At 38.7% G+C, this 11,341-nt stretch overlaps 1 long non-coding RNA gene and 1 pseudogene across 1 annotated transcript; both read left to right on the top strand.

Moving 5' to 3' along the window:
• The first annotated feature begins 6 nt into the window (after positions 1-6).
• Positions 7-3,869, top strand: LOC149094993 (uncharacterized; annotated as a pseudogene).
• Positions 3,870-4,199: 330 nt separating this feature from the next.
• Positions 4,200-5,538, top strand: LOC149094992 (uncharacterized). The gene is made up of 2 exons (XR_016205312.1): positions 4,200-4,480; positions 5,404-5,538. It is a non-coding gene; the product is annotated as an uncharacterized LOC149094992 (long non-coding RNA).
• Positions 5,539-11,341: the final 5,803 nt, after the last annotated feature.

The following is an 11,341-nucleotide window of genomic DNA, read 5'->3' as shown; positions in this document are numbered from 1 at the left end:
ACTGGGTTTTCAGAATCACAGGAACAAATAGTCGATGAGCACATTTCGACAGACTCGGAACCCGAGTCAAGTTATTTCTCGGACAGCGATACCAATTTCGAGTCCTCACCGGACGAAGAAAGCGCTGGCGAACAAGATTATGGCATTGTCGAGCTGTTTCATAAAAAAGATATAGATATAGATTGCTTCCCCGACGTCGTTAAACGTGTGAGTGAAATGAAGGAATTCTTTCAATCAGACTTCAATTTTAAGCGCAGACAGTCCAAACTGTCGGATGTCACGTGGGCGAAAACTTTGGAACGGTTAGTGATCTTTTTGGCTTATTGTTCGCGCACGTTGAAGCTAGACATTCGATTGGAATTGGTGGAAAATATGAATATCGTGGAATCCTTTATCAAGCACATAAAGCATAGCCGGCGAGTTAAGAACAACACTGCTGCCCTTTATGTAATGTCCTTCATAAAGGTTGCGAAATTCCTGCATGCAAACGAGAGTCGCGGAAATTATGACGCAGTGGATAGCATTAGTGATCTTCGCGCCCTTCAGAACCAACTCCTCAGAGAGCATGCTGTTTTGGAATCCACCAAAGAACCTGAGAAGAGAAGGCTGTTTTGGCCGCAATTTCAAGAATTAACCCGTTCCCTTCATCAACAATTCGAAGACGAACTCGATGTGCGACAGAAAGCACGTCTGCACATGAATTTCACACTATTGCTACTTTTTGCGATAAATCCAGGCCGTGCTAAAGAGTTCAGAACCCTTCGCATCGTTACAGATATCCCAGAGAACGAAGTTGATGAAATCGTCGGGAAGCTACCGAACGGAGAGAACTTTATGGTGTTTGCGAAAAACGGAGTCACCCGTCTCGTCGAGAAAGGTTACAAAACGGTGAAAAGATACGGCCCGAATGTCATAGAAATGAGCGAATTTCATTTCGTGGATTTTCATGTTAAGCGTTACGTCGAACGGTCGCGACTAAAGCTCATACCCCGGGGCTGTAGTCATGACTTTTTTTTGTCAACAACCGAGGCTCATTTTTTAAATCACCGGGATCTTTCTCCAGTTACTTGGCGAAAATCTTTCGGGAGAATCTCGGCTTTCACTGCACAATGAACGAAATGCGACACGCATTGGTGGAAAACTTTAGGTCTAGCAAAGAAAGTTCCGATGTACAGCTGGCAGAAAGCTTAGCTCGTGTCTGTAAGCACAGTTTGCGCACTCAAATGCAGGTCTACGACAAAAGAAGTCAACAGGAAAGAACGAAACGCGCATTGCACTACCTTAATCAATCAGCAGTTAACGCCATAGTGGACGACGTTCCAGGTACATCTTGCAATGTTGACGACGAAGTCGAGGATGATTCATCAGGGGAAGAACGTGATCTACCCGCTCCTGGAGAAATATGCGCTCTTATACCGGCTGATGCACGAGCTAAATCGCCCGAGATATTCTTGGCTAAGGTTTTAAAGTACAGCGCAGATGGTCAGAGCGTGCGCTTGGCGTGGCTAAAGCAAATAGAAGGCAAGCCAAACCACTACAAGTTTCAGGTTGGCCATTCGGTCTGGGAGGAGAAGGTTTCGAGTCTCATCTACCCACTGGATGTCACTTATAAGCGAGACGAAGGCAGTTATGAGCTTCGGAGTGCCAATAAAGAGATTTATCAACAACTGAAGTCAGCTGTTTCTGTCTAACATCGCATCGAAAATCATTTTCTAGTCATTTTCAGAGAAAAATGATTTAAAAAAAACGTTTTCAAATCATTTTTAGAGTCGTTATAGCAATGTTGACACATAACAGCATGATTCCGTTGACTCTATCCGTTACATCTGAAGTTATAAAAACGAGCAATAGCTATATCTGTGTGATGCTTTTTTTTCAAATTTAGCTGCCTAAATTTTTTTTCAAACCTCGTTAATGAAAACAGAAATAACTTGCATTTGCACTGAATGGAACTCCATTCGTGTCAAATGAGCTTTACGGATTGCTCGCTGCACTAAAAACTTAAGTCAAAAACTGGCATATGGCGCTGAATTGAACGCCATTCGCGTCAAATAAGCCGTGTACGGATTTCTCGCTGTTCTGAAAATCCAAGTCAAAACATGCATGTTCCATTTACCCACGAAATGTCGTGTCAAATCGAGGGTTGCCTGGGATCGTCGGGAGAAACCAAGAGATTTTCTAAGTTATAATACTGCGTTTCCTTAAACTAGCGTCCTGAACATTAATTTCAAATTTCGCCTTTTCGACTGGATCTTGACATCGCCCAAGGCATTGAACGTTAAGTCGACTAACATTTTAGAGGCGGTTGTTATTAGGGCACCTAATTAAGGAAATAGGGAATTAAACTCAGTTGGCGTTTAATTAGAAAACTCTGTTGATTCTCGTCTGAATGTATACAGAAAACAGTTCTGCTGTCCAAAATTTTCTTTGTTTTGTTTGTGATTCAGAGGCAATTAATAATTGGTAATTTCTGATAGAGACCCGAGGACGTACATTGCAATAGGCAATTTATAGAGGGTACCCTGTCGGAATATTAATTCTGATACCTTTTGGTTTCTTTGAGAAGCCATTACTGCCACTGAGCAGAGAAATATTGAGTTAGAGTTTTTTAGGTGAATCTACAAAATTCAGACCCGCAATGGGTAAAAAGCGCAAAAATGTCCAAAGAGATCAACAACGTTTGCAAACTTTTCTGCAAACAAAGTGTTTGATTTGTTACACTCCGGGGCCACTGGCTTCTCGTAGACTTCCTTGTTGCAAGGTTTTTATGCACGAGAGCTGTTTGCTAAAATGTTTTCAGCATGCGAGTACCAGTAAAAGAAAATGCCCCCATTGTAGACAGGAAATTTATCCCATTAATAAGGGCGAACTCGAACCTTCGTGCATTCCGGAGGGAGTTTTCTTATTTCGGTTAGAATTTGAAACGTTCGTTGCTAAGTCTCCTGCTCAAATAGCAGATGACTTATGGGATTTCTTGCCTAACCTAGTACCTCCACCTGGTTGGTCAGACTATCGAAGAATGTGGAGAAGATAAGGAGCTCATTATGAAGAGCTTTAAATTGTCAACTCTTTTTTACACTTTTTAGAATATTTTCCAATATATTATCAAGCAACTTAGCTTCTTTATATAAGTTTAAATACTTTAGTACTGAGTCCTTTTAAACGTTTCGTAGTTTTGTTATTAATAGACTTTCTGGCATGTATATCCATTATATAGCTATTATAATCAAGCGCGTTTGAGTTTGATATGTGCTTATAGTCTGATGACGGAGATGCTCGAACGATTTCTGTATGATCTAGATAAACTAAAACGAAGCAATTTGATTTGTTTCGTGAACGGAGTTAACGGCGCGAGGTCTTTCTTATTGGTTAATCAAATATAGTTCTCTCCGTCTATAATGAAACAGATTGCGAAAACTCGGGAAAACCGCCAGTGTTTTTCCAGGCCATACAGAAATCGCTCTTTAAACTTTTCTTGTTCTCATCATAATTATAGAAATGTGCCCAATGATCAACATTTTGTTTTTCAACACGGCCTGGAGATTAATCAAAAAGGTTTTCATTATTGAGTCGGCTGAGACTGTCTTTTTAAGACGGTCCATTTCGGTTTTTATTGTCATTTTAACGCTTATCTTTTGTTAACAATTGTCGCGTTCTGAACTACGCGCCACAGGAAATCTGTTATCGTTGTTATTAAAGCAAATGGGTTTTAGATAGCGACAAGAATTCATCTGTTGATCATAGGGTCACTACGTTTTTTACTTAGAGAAGACGTAGTATTAGATAGCTTTAGCATTGTTATCTTATCTTTGTTGTCTGCAATGTAAAGGTTACTGAGTTCAAGGAATTAAATTGTGTTGAAAGGACAATTTGTATTAGCAATTTTTGTAAACTTTTCAGGACAGTAATTACATTTAACCTGTGAAATGGGGTAACGCGGTCTTGAACACCTTTGTTCCAGTACCCCCGTTTCAGTTCCGGAAGTTGTCCACTCATGATTCTAGCACAACACCCAGGGGACAAAAAAGCTGTGGAAACACTCGCTTGCGGCTCGCCTTCCCACAGCATTTCTCGTTCTCCCAAACTTCCTCTGGTGTTTCTATAACTCGACAGAAACACGGTACATGTTTTCTATTTCTTGAATGTTACTTGTATGTACCTATATGTTACTCGTATGTATTCGTACGTTACTCGTATGTACTCGTATGTTCTCGTATGTTCTCGTATGTTACTCGCATGTATTCGTATGGTCCTTTCATATCACGTGATCAAACCACATGGGGTCAACAGTCGTGCAACATGGCGGAACGTAACGAAGATTTGCGAAAAGTTTTTCGCTCTTTGAAGTGCGGTACGGAAGCTGGCTAGTATATTTGAGTGTCCTAAGTACGCTAAGTTTCCCTTTTTGCTATCAAAGAGAAATGACTTGAGTCGCAGAGAAGTGGACGGTCGATCTACGTTGAATCACGCAATGAGAAAGGTATTCTTAATAGCCTTGTAATAATTGCTATTTCAGTTACGTTTTTTAATTTTCATCCGACTTTTTTACTTGGTAATGCTATCGTCACATCAGTAAGAATTGACCGTAAAACAAACAAAGCTGTTAGGTCAATGGATGGACTTTATTTTGGTGTTTCTCACCAAAGACAGATTTATAGATTACACCACAACACTTCAATGAAAATTATTGAGAAACATTAATCCCAAATGAATCGCGTACGCGATTCATTTGCTCATTAGTTATGCATAGGGCATGTCCAGGCGTCTCCAAGGAAGTTGAGTGGTACTGGACCTCGATTTCTAGGCATTGTGCTTTAATACAATTGTCAAATTCGAGCTAGATCTTCGTTTATATAAAGAGCGAATTTTTATCTTAGCGATATTGACATTTGCGGGTGAGATCGTAACATTTATTAAGTATAGAAACATATCTTTTAGCATAGCGATGTTTCGAATTATTCATTATGCCCCCATATTATTATTTCCCGAATTTTAAGTATAATTTTGGTCTCTTGCTTTTTTTTCTGTGAACACTGAGTGATGGTGTAGTGTAGCACATCAAAACATTCTAACAACTTGGTCAACTGAAATCTTCGAAATTACTCTGATGTGCAGTTTATACCAGTTTTTATTCAGTATTATTTCATAGCAAACTAAAGATTCTTACCGACCGAAAGGTAACTTTGTCACTTGTCTTTCATACCCACATACCTTTGTCACTTTCATACTGATTTGTGGGTGTTAAAAATTATACTAAGCATGAACTTTTCAAGCTGGTAATTCTTATCAGTTAATTAATATACTTATTGTATATATTTTAGGTTTCAAACAAAATCCTAACAGATCCTTTCATCCTTTCATCCATAATGAGAGCTGATCACTGTACATATCTTTATTCCCCAGGGTCCTTATGGATGCCAGCCTCATTGCTGAATGGGCTACCCTGGTAAAATAAAGTTCCTTCCTTACTTTCGTAAATGACCCACTAGCTTTGTACCTTTAAAAACTATTGTTTTATAATAAAGGCTGATTGACTGATTAATTGTCTATAAATCTGCAGCTGTTAACTTAGTTACAACACTATACACACTCCAAGTCACAACTCTAGGTTCCACTCGTGGCTCTTCCACAGATTGACTAAACTACATGAGCTTGTAGTATTGACCAAAATAAAACTTAATCTCGGAAAACGAATTCCACTCTAACAAGCAGCTCAGAGACTGAACCATTAATTTCCAAGTCACTGAAAAAGTCATGTCTGTCAATTCTAACCATGAGAAGGCACGTGCAATGTATGTCCAGAGAATTTCTTAGTTAATCAACAATAGCAGTAGTAATAGTTTTTAACCTACTCATAGATTTTCATATTTCCATCTTTTAACAAGGTTTTTTTATTCTTTTTAATCATATGCAATTGTAAGAGCATTGAGCATTCTCAATGTGCAATGAGAACCTTTTTATTATTTTAATTATTATTATTATTATTCACACTAGATGTCTGGAGAATTTCTTAGTTAATCAGACCTTATTTCATGCCAAATGCAGTCAGACAGCTTATTAAGGAGTGAATTTATTCTCATTTGAACTCTTAAGAAAGTTGAGAAGTGACTCTTGGATGCCTCTTAATAGGATCTTAGTTTATTCTCAGTGAATTTATTCTCATTTGAACTCTTCATAGAAAGTTGAGAAGTGAATCTGGGATGCCTCTTTTTTAATAGGGCCCGGGGTGCAGGATCAAACCTCCAGACATGCCTTTTATTGTACATGCCATGCGGGTTTGAAGCCTTAATTTTCAAGTCAGCGCGTGTGATAGATGTCTGGAGAATTTCTTAGTTAATCAGACCTTATTTCATGCCAAATGCAGTCAGACAGCTTATTAAGGAGTGAATTTATTCTCATTTGAACTCTTAAGAAAGTTGAGAAGTGACTCTTGGATGCCTCTTAATAGGATCTTAGTTTATTCTCAGTGAATTTATTCTCATTTGAACTCTTCATAGAAAGTTGAGAAGTGAATCTGGGATGCCTCTTTTTTAATAGGGCCCGGGGTGCAGGATCAAACCTCCAGACATGCCTTTTATTGTACATGCCATGCGGGTTTGAAGCCTTAATTTTCAAGTCAGCGCGTGTGATAGATGTCTGGAGAATTTCTTAGTTAATCAGACCTTATTTCATGCCAAATGCAGTCAGACAGCTTATTAAGGAGTGAATTTATTCTCATTTGAACTCTTAAGAAAGTTGAGAAGTGACTCTTGGATGCCTCTTAATAGGATCTTAGTTTATTCTCAGTGAATTTATTCTCATTTGAACTCTTCATAGAAAGTTGAGAAGTGAATCTGGGATGCCTCTTTTTTAATAGGGCCCGGGGTGCAGGATCAAACCTCCAGACATGCCTTTTATTGTACATGCCATGCGGGTTTGAAGCCTTAATTTTCAAGTCAGCGCGTGTGATAGATGTCTGGAGAATTTCTTAGTTAATCAGACCTTATTTCATGCCAAATGCAGTCAGACAGCTTATTAAGGAGTGAATTTATTCTCATTTGAACTCTTAAGAAAGTTGAGAAGTGACTCTTGGATGCCTCTTAATAGGATCTTAGTTTATTCTCAGTGAATTTATTCTCATTTGAACTCTTCATAGAAAGTTGAGAAGTGAATCTGGGATGCCTCTTTTTTAATAGGGCCCGGGGTGCAGGATCAAACCTCCAGACATGCCTTTTATTGTACATGCCATGCGGGTTTGAAGCCTTAATTTTCAAGTCAGCGCGTGTGATAGATGTCTGGAGAATTTCTTAGTTAATCAGACCTTATTTCATGCCAAATGCAGTCAGACAGCTTATTAAGGAGTGAATTTATTCTCATTTGAACTCTTAAGAAAGTTGAGAAGTGACTCTTGGATGCCTCTTAATAGGATCTTAGTTTATTCTCAGTGAATTTATTCTCATTTGAACTCTTCATAGAAAGTTGAGAAGTGAATCTGGGATGCCTCTTTTTTAATAGGGCCCGGGGTGCAGGATCAAACCTCCAGACATGCCTTTTATTGTACATGCCATGCGGGTTTGAAGCCTTAATTTTCAAGTCAGCGCGTGTGATAGATGTCTGGAGAATTTCTTAGTTAATCAGACCTTATTTCATGCCAAATGCAGTCAGACAGCTTATTAAGGAGTGAATTTATTCTCATTTGAACTCTTAAGAAAGTTGAGAAGTGACTCTTGGATGCCTCTTAATAGGATCTTAGTTTATTCTCAGTGAATTTATTCTCATTTGAACTCTTCATAGAAAGTTGAGAAGTGAATCTGGGATGCCTCTTTTTTAATAGGGCCCGGGGTGCAGGATCAAACCTCCAGACATGCCTTTTATTGTACATGCCATGCGGGTTTGAAGCCTTAATTTTCAAGTCAGCGCGTGTGATAGATGTCTGGAGAATTTCTTAGTTAATCAGACCTTATTTCATGCCAAATGCAGTCAGACAGCTTATTAAGGAGTGAATTTATTCTCATTTGAACTCTTAAGAAAGTTGAGAAGTGACTCTTGGATGCCTCTTAATAGGATCTTAGTTTATTCTCAGTGAATTTATTCTCATTTGAACTCTTCATAGAAAGTTGAGAAGTGAATCTGGGATGCCTCTTTTTTAATAGGGCCCGGGGTGCAGGATCAAACCTCCAGACATGCCTTTTATTGTACATGCCATGCGGGTTTGAAGCCTTAATTTTCAAGTCAGCGCGTGTGATAGATGTCTGGAGAATTTCTTAGTTAATCAGACCTTATTTCATGCCAAATGCAGTCAGACAGCTTATTAAGGAGTGAATTTATTCTCATTTGAACTCTTAAGAAAGTTGAGAAGTGACTCTTGGATGCCTCTTAATAGGATCTTAGTTTATTCTCAGTGAATTTATTCTCATTTGAACTCTTCATAGAAAGTTGAGAAGTGAATCTGGGATGCCTCTTTTTTAATAGGGCCCGGGGTGCAGGATCAAACCTCCAGACATGCCTTTTATTGTACATGCCATGCGGGTTTGAAGCCTTAATTTTCAAGTCAGCGCGTGTGATAGATGTCTGGAGAATTTCTTAGTTAATCAGACCTTATTTCATGCCAAATGCAGTCAGACAGCTTATTAAGGAGTGAATTTATTCTCATTTGAACTCTTAAGAAAGTTGAGAAGTGACTCTTGGATGCCTCTTAATAGGATCTTAGTTTATTCTCAGTGAATTTATTCTCATTTGAACTCTTCATAGAAAGTTGAGAAGTGAATCTGGGATGCCTCTTTTTTAATAGGGCCCGGGGTGCAGGATCAAACCTCCAGACATGCCTTTTATTGTACATGCCATGCGGGTTTGAAGCCTTAATTTTCAAGTCAGCGCGTGTGATAGATGTCTGGAGAATTTCTTAGTTAATCAGACCTTATTTCATGCCAAATGCAGTCAGACAGCTTATTAAGGAGTGAATTTATTCTCATTTGAACTCTTAAGAAAGTTGAGAAGTGACTCTTGGATGCCTCTTAATAGGATCTTAGTTTATTCTCAGTGAATTTATTCTCATTTGAACTCTTCATAGAAAGTTGAGAAGTGAATCTGGGATGCCTCTTTTTTAATAGGGCCCGGGGTGCAGGATCAAACCTCCAGACATGCCTTTTATTGTACATGCCATGCGGGTTTGAAGCCTTAATTTTCAAGTCAGCGCGTGTGATAGTTGTCTGGAGAATTTCTTAGTTAATCAGACCTTATTTCATGCCAAATGCAGTCAGACAGCTTATTAAGGAGTGAATTTATTCTCATTTGAACTCTTAAGAAAGTTGAGAAGTGACTCTTGGATGCCTCTTAATAGGATCTTAGTTTATTCTCAGTGAATTTATTCTCATTTGAACTCTTCATAGAAAGTTGAGAAGTGAATCTGGGATGCCTCTTTTTTAATAGGGCCCGGGGTGCAGGATCAAACCTCCAGACATGCCTTTTATTGTACATGCCATGCGGGTTTGAAGCCTTAATTTTCAAGTCAGCGCGTGTGATAGATGTCTGGAGAATTTCTTAGTTAATCAGACCTTATTTCATGCCAAATGCAGTCAGACAGCTTATTAAGGAGTGAATTTATTCTCATTTGAACTCTTAAGAAAGTTGAGAAGTGACTCTTGGATGCCTCTTAATAGGATCTTAGTTTATTCTCAGTGAATTTATTCTCATTTGAACTCTTCATAGAAAGTTGAGAAGTGAATCTGGGATGCCTCTTTTTTAATAGGGCCCGGGGTGCAGGATCAAACCTCCAGACATGCCTTTTATTGTACATGCCATGCGGGTTTGAAGCCTTAATTTTCAAGTCAGCGCGTGTGATAGATGTCTGGAGAATTTCTTAGTTAATCAGACCTTATTTCATGCCAAATGCAGTCAGACAGCTTATTAAGGAGTGAATTTATTCTCATTTGAACTCTTAAGAAAGTTGAGAAGTGACTCTTGGATGCCTCTTAATAGGATCTTAGTTTATTCTCAGTGAATTTATTCTCATTTGAACTCTTCATAGAAAGTTGAGAAGTGAATCTGGGATGCCTCTTTTTTAATAGGGCCCGGGGTGCAGGATCAAACCTCCAGACATGCCTTTTATTGTACATGCCATGCGGGTTTGAAGCCTTAATTTTCAAGTCAGCGCGTGTGATAGATGTCTGGAGAATTTCTTAGTTAATCAGACCTTATTTCATGCCAAATGCAGTCAGACAGCTTATTAAGGAGTGAATTTATTCTCATTTGAACTCTTAAGAAAGTTGAGAAGTGACTCTTGGATGCCTCTTAATAGGATCTTAGTTTATTCTCAGTGAATTTATTCTCATTTGAACTCTTCATAGAAAGTTGAGAAGTGAATCTGGGATGCCTCTTTTTTAATAGGGCCCGGGGTGCAGGATCAAACCTCCAGACATGCCTTTTATTGTACATGCCATGCGGGTTTGAAGCCTTAATTTTCAAGTCAGCGCGTGTGATAGATGTCTGGAGAATTTCTTAGTTAATCAGACCTTATTTCATGCCAAATGCAGTCAGACAGCTTATTAAGGAGTGAATTTATTCTCATTTGAACTCTTAAGAAAGTTGAGAAGTGACTCTTGGATGCCTCTTAATAGGATCTTAGTTTATTCTCAGTGAATTTATTCTCATTTGAACTCTTCATAGAAAGTTGAGAAGTGAATCTGGGATGCCTCTTTTTTAATAGGGCCCGGGGTGCAGGATCAAACCTCCAGACATGCCTTTTATTGTACATGCCATGCGGGTTTGAAGCCTTAATTTTCAAGTCAGCGCGTGTGATAGATGTCTGGAGAATTTCTTAGTTAATCAGACCTTATTTCATGCCAAATGCAGTCAGACAGCTTATTAAGGAGTGAATTTATTCTCATTTGAACTCTTAAGAAAGTTGAGAAGTGACTCTTGGATGCCTCTTAATAGGATCTTAGTTTATTCTCAGTGAATTTATTCTCATTTGAACTCTTCATAGAAAGTTGAGAAGTGAATCTGGGATGCCTCTTTTTTAATAGGGCCCGGGGTGCAGGATCAAACCTCCAGACATGCCTTTTATTGTACATGCCATGCGGGTTTGAAGCCTTAATTTTCAAGTCAGCGCGTGTGATAGATGTCTGGAGAATTTCTTAGTTAATCAGACCTTATTTCATGCCAAATGCAGTCAGACAGCTTATTAAGGAGTGAATTTATTCTCATTTGAACTCTTAAGAAAGTTGAGAAGTGACTCTTGGATGCCTCTTAATAGGATCTTAGTTTATTCTCAGTGAATTTATTCTCATTTGAACTCTTCATAGAAAGTTGAGAAGTGAATCTGGGATGCCTCTTTTTTAATAGGGCCCGGGGTGCAGGATCA

Source organism: Orbicella faveolata, unplaced genomic scaffold (assembly GCF_042242905.1).
Source record: "Orbicella faveolata isolate gen_17 unplaced genomic scaffold, um_ofav_v1 contig_9, whole genome shotgun sequence".
In the NCBI taxonomy this organism is placed as follows: Eukaryota; Metazoa; Cnidaria; class Anthozoa; order Scleractinia; family Merulinidae; genus Orbicella; species Orbicella faveolata.
Note: the sequence above shows the minus strand (reverse complement) of the source record. Positions and strands in the feature narration are given on the sequence as shown.